This window comes from Chlorocebus sabaeus, chromosome 3 (genome assembly GCF_047675955.1).
Source record: "Chlorocebus sabaeus isolate Y175 chromosome 3, mChlSab1.0.hap1, whole genome shotgun sequence".
NCBI lineage: Eukaryota > Metazoa > Chordata > Mammalia > Primates > Cercopithecidae > Chlorocebus > Chlorocebus sabaeus.
This window is the reverse complement of record NC_132906.1, coordinates 78,921,812-78,931,325: the sequence shown is the minus strand read 5'-3', so window position 1 is coordinate 78,931,325 and position 9,514 is coordinate 78,921,812. Positions and strand designations below refer to the sequence as shown.

Sequence of the window (9,514 nt, the reverse complement as noted above, 5' to 3'; positions counted from 1 at the left end):
CTCATCTATAAAACCTTCTGCATTGCATTGAGGAAGCAGCAACCCATTTTCTCTGGGATCCCTCTCTGTGCAGAGAGCTTCTCTCTTTCTTTCACCTATTAAACCTCTGCTCTTAACCTTACTCCTTGTGCGTCCACATCTTTGATTTCCCTGGTGAGAGTCAACGAACCTTAGGTATCACCCAGACGAATGATGCTGCTTCACCATAATCCCCACATGTCATGGGAGAAACTAGGTGGGAGGTAATCCAATCATGGGGGCGTTTTTTTCCCATGCTGGTCTCATGACAGTGAGTAAGTCTCACAAGATCAGATGATTTTATAAAGGGCAGTTCCCCTGCAAATGCTCTCTTGCCTGCCGTCTTGTAAGATGTGCCTTTTCTCCTCTTTTGCCTTCCACCATGATTGTTACCCTCCCTAGCCATGTGGAACTGGAGTCCATTAAACCTCTTTTTAAAAAATAAATTACCCAGTCTTGGGTATTTCTTCATAGAAATGTGAAAATGGACTAATACCATAAATTGGTACCAAGTAACGGGGCACTGCTGTAAAGATACCCAAAAACGTGGAAGTGACTTTGGAACTGGGTAACAGGCAGAGGATGGAACAGTTTGGCAGGCTCAGAAGAAGACAGGAAGATGTGGGAAACTTTGGAACTTCCTAAAGACTTGTTTGTCCGGAGCTGTGCGCCCCGGCCATAGCAAGTAATTATTGACGATTAGACGCCTGAGCTCTATTCATTTCCACCTCTCACCTCCTTCCCAGATTTGTCTTTTCCCTGTATTAAATACCTCGCACAAGATGGCGCACTTCCTGCTTCTTCTTCACCCATCTTTCCCGCGTGTGCGAAAATTGTTACTTCGTAGCAAAATTGTTACTTCCTAGCGCAGGCGCAACATGACGACCGAGGGTTGAAACCGAAACCTGCCTGGCCGCGCCCTCTGAAATGAGATCATTTCTGCCTTGGCCCAACCCCTTCCTCTCCAAGTGTATATAAGGCACTGCATTACTGCCATTAAACGAGACTTGATCAGAGCACTGTCTTGTCTCCATTTCTCGTGTCTCTTGTTCCCCAAATTCCCACTCCCTCCTCCAGGGCCTGCTTCCACGATCCCGCGGGCCGGGATACTTGTTGAATGGCTTTGACCCAAATGCTGATAGTGATATGGACAATAAAGTCCTGGCTGAGGTGGTGTCAGATGGAGATGAGGAAATTTTTGGGAACTGGAACAAAGATGACTCTTGCTATGCTTTAACCAAGAGACCGGCAACATTTTGCCCCTGTCCTTGAGATCTGTAGAACTTTGAACTTGAGAGGGATGATTTAGGATATCTGGCAGAAGAAATTTCTAAGTGGTAAAGTGTTCAAGAGGAAGCAGGCATAAACCTTTGGAGAATACGCAGGCTGATGATGCAACAGAAAAGAAAAACCTATTTTTCGAGGACAAATTCAAGCTAGCTGCAGAAATTTGCATAAGTAACCAGGAGCCAAATGTTAATTGCCAAGACAATGGGGAAAGTGTCTCCAGAATATGTCAGAAGTCTTCATGGCAGCCCCTTCCATCACAGGCCTGGAGGCCTAGGAGGAAAAAAAATGGCTTTGTGGGCCAGGCCCAGGGCTTTGCTGCTTTGTGCAGTCTGGAGACTTGGTACCCTGCATCCCAGCTGTGGCTACAGGGAGTTGATGTAGAGCTCAGGCCATTGCTTTAGAGGTTGCAAACTCTAGGCCTTGGCAGCTTACATGTGTTATTGTGACTGTGGGTGCACAGAAGTCAAGAATTAAGGTTTAGGAACCTCTGCCTAGATTTCAGAGGATGTACAGAAATGCCTGGATGTCCAGGCAAGGGTGTTCTGCAGGGGCAGATCCCTCATGGAGAATCTCTGCTAGGGCAATGTGGAAGGAAAATGTGGGGTGGGAGCCCCTACACAGAGTCCCCACTGGGGCACTGCCTACTGGAGCTGTGAGAAGAGGGCCACCATCCTTTAGACCCCAGAATGTAAGATCCACTGACAGCTTGCACCATGTGCCTGGAAAAGCCACAGACACTTAATGCCAGCTTGTGAAGGCAGCAGAGAGGACAGTTGTACCCTGCAAAGCCACAGGGGAGAAGCTGTCCAAGACCATGGGAACCCACGTCTTGCATCAGCATGACCTGGATGTCAGACATGGAGTCAAAAGAGATCATTTTAAAGCTTTAAGATTTGACTGCCCTGCCAGATTTCAGACTTGTGTGGGGACTGTAGCCCCTTTATTTTGGCCAATTTCTCCCGTTTGGAACTGTTATATTAACCCGATTCTTGTACCACCATTATTTGTAGGAAGTAATTAACTTGCTTTTGATTTTACAGGCTCATAGATGGAAGGGGCTTGCCTTGTCTTAGATGAGACTTTGGACTGTGGACTTTTGAGTTAATGCTGAAATGAGTTAAGACTTTGGGGGACTGTTTGGGAGGCAGGATTGGTTTTGAAATGTGAAGACATAAGATCTGGGAGGGGCTAGACATGGAATGATATGGTTTGGCTGTGTCCCCACCCAAATCTCATCTTGAATTGTAGCTCCCATAATCTCTACATGTCATGGGAGGGATCAAGTGGGAGGTAATTGGATCATGGGGGTGGGTTTTTCCTGTGCTCTTCTTGTGATGGTGACTAAGTCTCACAAGATCTGATGCTTTTATAAAGGGCAGCTCCCCTGCACAAGCTCTCTTGCCTGCTGCCATGTAAGATATGCCTTTGTTCCTCATTCACCTTCCATCATGATTTTAAGGCCTCCCTAGCCATGTGAAACTGTGATTTCATTAAACTCTTTTCCTGTATAAATTACCCAGTCCCAAGTATTTCTTCATAGCAGTATGAAAATGGACTAATACAATATGATAATATTTTTTTTAGTGGGAAAAATTTAAGCAGTCAGCAGGGAAGAACGAACATGTATACACAGGAACAAAGCTAAGAATGGCAGCAGCATCAGAAGTAATATAAGGGAAAAGTAGGAGAGCAACATCTTTTAACTACTGAAAGAGGAAAATTATAAACATATAATTTTATACCCAGCAAAACTATTTTACAAAAAAAAAAAGGTAAAATAATCACAATGTGATAGAGCTCAGACTGTTAATGCCTTGGTTTTGTTCAGAAAACCTGTAGATATGCAAGCAACCCATGGACAATTGTCTGCCAACAATAATATAAAATCTTATGTACCTAATAACAAAACCTCAAAATAGGGTGGGTGTGGTGGCTAATGCCTGTAATCCCAGCACTTTGGGAGGGTGAGGCAGGCAGATCACTTGAAGTCAGGAGTTTGAGACCAGCCTGGTCAACACGGTGAAACTCTGTCTCTACTAAATATGCAAAAATTAGCCGGACATGGTGGCACGTGCCTACAGACCTAGATACCTGGGAGGCTAAGGCAGGAGAGTCACTTGAACCTGGGAAGCGGAGGTTGCAATAAGCCGAGATCGTGCCACTGCACTCCAGCCTGGGTGACAGAGCAAGACTCCATCTCAAAAACAAAACAAAACAAAACCTTCAAAATACGTGAACCAAACTGTTGTAAATAAAAAGAGAAATAAATACATCTAAAATCATATTGGAAATTTCCATATTCTTCTCCCAATAATTGATAGAAAGTGTATGCAGAAAATCAGTAAGGCTATGTAAGACCTGAAGAACACAATTAACAAACTTGACCTAATTGATGTTTATGAAAAATTCTACCTACTAGCAGCAGAATTGACATTTTTTGTTAGCACATGTAGAACATTTACCAACGTAGGTTGTTGCTAGTCTATAAATGAACTCAAAGTAAATTTAATAAGATCCGTAAGAGTCAAGTAATATAAAATATTATATGACTATAACAGAATTAAATTATGAATCAATAACAGAAAGAGATGGGGAATTTCATCAATTATTAGGACACTGAACAACATACTTTAAAACTTTTTTTGAAATTTTACTTGACAAATAATAATTGTGTGTGAGTATAACATAATGTTTTGCTCTATGTATATATTGTAGAAAGATTCAGTGAAGCTAATTACCTCACCAACTGTCTCAATTTGTTTTGTGGGGCTGTAACAGAATACCCGAGGTAGGTTAATTTACAATGAAAATGTATTGGCTCATGGTTCTGGAGGCTGGAAAATTCAAGATTGAGGGGTTGGCATCTGGGAAAGGCCTTCTTGCTGCCTATCTTATGGCAGAAGAGAGAGCAAGAGACTGAACTTGCAGCTTCAAGCCCTTTTACAATAGGCATTAATTCATTTGTGAGGGTGGAACCCTCATGACCTAAATGTCTCCTATTAGGCCTCACCTCGTAACACTGCTTCACTGGGAATCAAGGTTTCAACACATCATTTTTGGGGTATTCACACCATAGTGCCAAATTATCTTTCTTTTTGTGGTGAGAAAATTAAAAATCGATTCTTTTAGCAATTTTGACATATGCAACACGTTATTAACTGTGGCCATCAAGCAGTGCAATAGAACTAAAACTTATTCCTCCAGTCTAACTGAACTTTTGTATCCTTTGATCAACATCTTCCCATTCCCCATCTCTCTCCCTTCCCCCAGACTTTTGTGACCACCTTTCTACTCTGTTTCTACCAGATTGACTTTTTTAGATTCTGCATACAAATGGGATCATACAGTATTTGTCTTTTGGTTCCTGGTTTATTTCTCTTAGCATAATGTCCTCCAGTTCCATCCATGTTGCTGTAAATGACAGCATTTTCTTGTTTTTAAGACTTTATAGTATTCCACTGTATGTATGTGTATGAGTGCGTGCTCATCAAAAAACAAAATTAAGAAAATAGCAAAACACAACACATTTGTAATACAAATATCTGACAAATGACTTTTATCCAGAGTATGTTAGGAAACTCTTAAAACTCGATAATAAAAAGACAATAACTTCATTTTGAAAAATGTACAAAAGACTTGAATAGACAATTCAATTCAAAGGAAGACATATGGGCTCCAAGTCACCGTTGCACAGCCTGGTGCCCCATGCGTGGGGGACAGTCCCAACCCACCTTGCTCTCTAGTACTTGTAAGGCTTTTCTTTTCAAAATGCCTGAGGAAGTGCACCATGAAGAGGAGGAGGTGGAGACTTTTGCCTTTCAGACAGAAATTGCCTAACTCAGGTCTCTTATTATCAATATCTTCTATTCCAACAAGCAGATTTTCCTTCAAGAGTTGATTTCTAAAGTTTCTGATGCCTTGGACATGATTCTCTATGAGGGCCTGGCAGACACTTACAAGTTGGACAGTGGTAAAGAGCTGAAAATTGACATCATGCCTAACCCTCAGGAATGCACCCTGACTTTGGTGGACACAGGCATTGGCATGACAAAGCTGATTTCATAAATACTTTGGGAACCATTGCCAAGTCTGATACTAAAGGATTTATGGAGGCTCTTCAGGCTGGTGCAGACATCTCCATGATTGTCAATTTGGTGTTGGCTTTCATTCTGTCTATGTGGTGGCAGAGAAAGTGGTTGTGATCACAAAGCACAATGATGATGAACAGTGAATCTGGGAGTCCTTTGGTGGGGGTTCCTTCACTGTATGTGCTGACCATGGCAGGGGTACCAAAATGATCCTCCACCTTAAAGAAAACCAGATAGAGTACTTGGAAGAGAGATGGGTCAAAGATGCAGTGAAAAAGCTATCACAGTTCATAGGCTAACCCATCACCCTCTATCTGAGGAAGGAAAGAGAGAAGGAAATCAGTGATGATGAGGCAGGGGAAGAGAAAGGCAAGAAATAATAAGAGGATAAAGATAATGAAGAAAAGCCCAAGATTGAAAATGTGGGTTCAAAGGAAGAGGATGACAGTGGTAAGGATAAGAAAAAGAAAACCAAGAAGATCAGAGAGAAATACATTGATCAGGAAGAACTAAACAAGACCAAGCCTAGTTGGACAAGAAACCATGATTACATCACCCAGGAGAAGTATGGAGAATTCCATAATAGCCACACTAATGACTGGGAAGACCACTTGGCAGTAAAGCACTTTGCTATAGAAGGTCAGTTGGAATTCAGGGCATTGCTATTCATCGCTAGTCAGGCTCCTTTTGACTTCTTTGGAAATAATAAGAATAAAGACACCATCCAACTCTACATCCTTCATGTGTTCATCGTGCACAGCTGTGATGAGCTGATACCAGAGGATCTCAACTTTATCCGTGGTACAGTTGACTCTGAGGATCTACCCTTGAACATTTGAGAAATGCTCCAGCAGAGCAAAATCTTGAAAGCCATTCACGAAAACATTGTTAAGTAGTACCTTGAGCTCTTCTCTGAGTTGGCAGAAGACAAAGAGAATTACAAGAAATTCTATGAGGTATTTTCTGAAAATCTAAAGTTTGGAATCCCCAAGGACTCCCCTAACTGGCAACACCTGTCTGAGCTGCTGCGCTTTCACACCTCCCAGTCTGGAGAAGGGATGACATCTCTGTCAGAATATGTCTTTTTTTTTTATGAAGGATACACCTACATCATCACTGGTGAGAGCAACGAACAGGTGGCTAGCTCTGCTTTCGTGGGGTGAGTGCAGAAGCGGGGCTTTAAGGTAGTGTATAATACCAACCCCACTGATAAGTACCATATGCAGCAGCTCAAGGAGTTTAATGGGAAGGGTCTCAACTCAGTTACCAAGTAGGGTCTGGAGCTACCTGAAGGTGAGGACGAGAAGAAAAAAATGGAAGAGTGCAAGGTAAAGCTTGAGAACCTCTGCAAGTTCATGAAAATAATCTTGGATAAGAAGGTTGAGAAGGTGACAGCTTCCAATAGGCTTGAGTCTTCACCTGCTGCATTGTGACCAGCATCTATGGCTTGACAACCATTATGGAGCAGATTGTGAAAGCCCAGGCACTTTGGGACACCTTTATGATGGTTACCTGATAGCCAAAGGGCACGTGGTGATCACCGTGACCACCCCATTGTGGAGACGCTGTGGCAGAAGGCTGAGGCGCACAAGAATGACAAGGCTGTCCAGGACCGGGTGGTGCTGCTGTTGGAAACCAAGCTGCTCTTCTGACTTCTTCCTTGAGGATCCACAGACCCACTCCAACTACATCTACTGCATGATCAAGCTAGGCCTAGGTATCAATGAAGATGAAGTGACAGCAGAGGAACCCACTGCTACTGTTCCTGATGAGATCCTCCCGTTTGAGGGCAATGAGGTTGTGTCTCACATGGAAGGAATAGATCAGGAAATAGATCACGCTTGGAAACCTTGTGCACTCTGTGTAGTGTTCTCCGGGCTCCCACCACAGCTTTGAGTGGCCCTGTCCCATCTGCCTCACTCCGATGATGCCTAGTGTTTTTTCTCTCCCATCCTTGTATCTAAGGCAAGAAACAAGGGCATCAAGCCCCATTTCCTCCCTAATTTGACAACAGGATTGGATGTTGTGTATTGTGGGGATTTTAAATTTTTTTCTGAAATTAATCTACGCAAAATAAAGAAGATGCCATTTTATATAAAAAAGGAAGACATATGAATAGCCGGTAAGCAAATGAAAAGGTGCTCAACACTTTAGTTATCAGGAAAATGCAAATCAAAACCAAAGTAATAAACTACTTTATACTCACTAGAATGGTTAAAATTCAAGATGATAATACCAAATGTTGGCCAAGAGGTGGAGCATGGACTTTCATACATTGCTGACTACAAAACAGTACAAACACTTGGGAAAACGGTTCAGTAGTTTTATTCATTTTTCTAAATAAAAGCAAATGTATCTTAACCTAAGGCAGAGGAATTATACTACTAGATGTTTACTTAAAATAAATGAAATGAGTTGTAGGAATTACTTGTATATTCTGGTTATAGTATTGCAGCTATCTTCTGTCACTCAGCAATTTGCCTTTCCCTGTCTTAGTATGCCTTTGGATAAACAGAAATTCTTACTTTTAAAGTAGTCCTACTTATCAGTCTTTCTATTTACAGTTAATGCTTTTTATGTCCTGATAAAATATATGTCCATAAAATGACATAAAAAGCAAAAACTAGAAACAACCCAAATGCCTATCAACAATTTAATGGATAAACAAACTGTGGTATTTTAATGTAAATACAATAATAATGAAATGTTGATACAACAACATAGATTAATTCTCAAAGCATTTTATTGAGCAAAAGAAACAAGGTAAAAAAGAATTCATGCTGAGTGATTCTATTTCTATGAAGTTCTAGAACATTCAAAACTAAAATATAGTTACAGAAAACAAGGTGGCAGGGACTAAGATGAATTGACTAGAACGAGCATGAAGATGACAGGGTGATAGGAATATTCTAGATCTTGATTGGAGTGATAGTTACACAGATGTATGCATTTGTCAAAACACTTTAAACTACATTTAAAATCTGTGCATTTTATTATAAGTAAATTGTACCTTTAATTGTACAATTTAATTGTACAATTTAATTTAAATTGTAAATTGTACCTTTAATTTAATTTAATTTGTACTTTTATAATTTACCATTTAAATAAGTTCCTTTACAGTTTAAAAGTATGTAAGGAAGGGGTCCAGTTTCAGTTTTCTGCACATGGCTAGCCAGTTTTCCCAACACCATTTATTAAACAGGAAAGCCTTTCTCCATTGCTTGTTTTTGTCAGGTTTGTCAAAGATCAGATAGTTGTAGATGTGTGGTGTTATTTCTGAAGCCTCTGTTCCGTTTCATTGGTCTATATATCTGTTTTGGTACAGTACCATGCTGTTTTGGTTATTGTAGGCTTGTAGTAGGAAAGGCATACCTTTCTTTCTTAGAGAAACAAGGAAAAGAAAAAAGAAAAAAAAAGCACCCTCCCCCTCTATGGACACCTATGAGGACATGCAGTAATTGGATAAGGAAATTGAATTCATGACATAAAAGTAGCATGATCAGAGTGTATCAGGCTCATAGAAACGAGACAGTATTTCATCCAGCTTTTCAAGGCATACGAACATCTTCCCTCTGGAACACATAAAGACGTGTACACAGTAGTGAAAATTACTTTTGATTACCCTATAGGAAACATCTAACTTTTAAAAGTTTCCAGAGACTTGTGTGTAGGTTCCACACCTGGTATCCAAGAAAGAGGGGCTTGGGACTGGGCAGACATTTGCCCAGCTGAAGATTTGTAGACAAATCAAGTGTCAAGCACTATTTAGCACAAGCTATTCTGCAGCCACTTAGCGAACAGTTATTGGCTAAATGACTACTTTTCTCTCTCAGGAGAATGAGGACAAAAATCCCTGAGGTGAAGCAGAGACAGGTGGGATTTCAGTGGCCCTTGCAGCATGACAGTTACATTGTTTTACGACTAGCCTTACACATGTCCAACCTTAAGTGCAAACAGGAGCACTGTTGACATATTTTCAAGACACCCCTGGAGGTGAATGTACTGGATTTCAGCAAAATTTGACACAGCAGAGAACAAGGTGTGCTGTGCTCTTAGCTACTTGATAATTATAAATAGGTTTATGGTACAATAGATCTGATTTGGAAACTACATAAAAT

The 9,514-nt window shown here is 41.0% G+C and overlaps 1 pseudogene; it reads left to right on the top strand.

Annotated features, from left to right (window-relative positions):
• Window positions 1–637: 637 nt before the first annotated feature.
• LOC140711471 (heat shock cognate protein HSP 90-beta-like) lies at window positions 638–7,060 on the top strand (annotated as a pseudogene).
• Window positions 7,061–9,514: the final 2,454 nt, after the last annotated feature.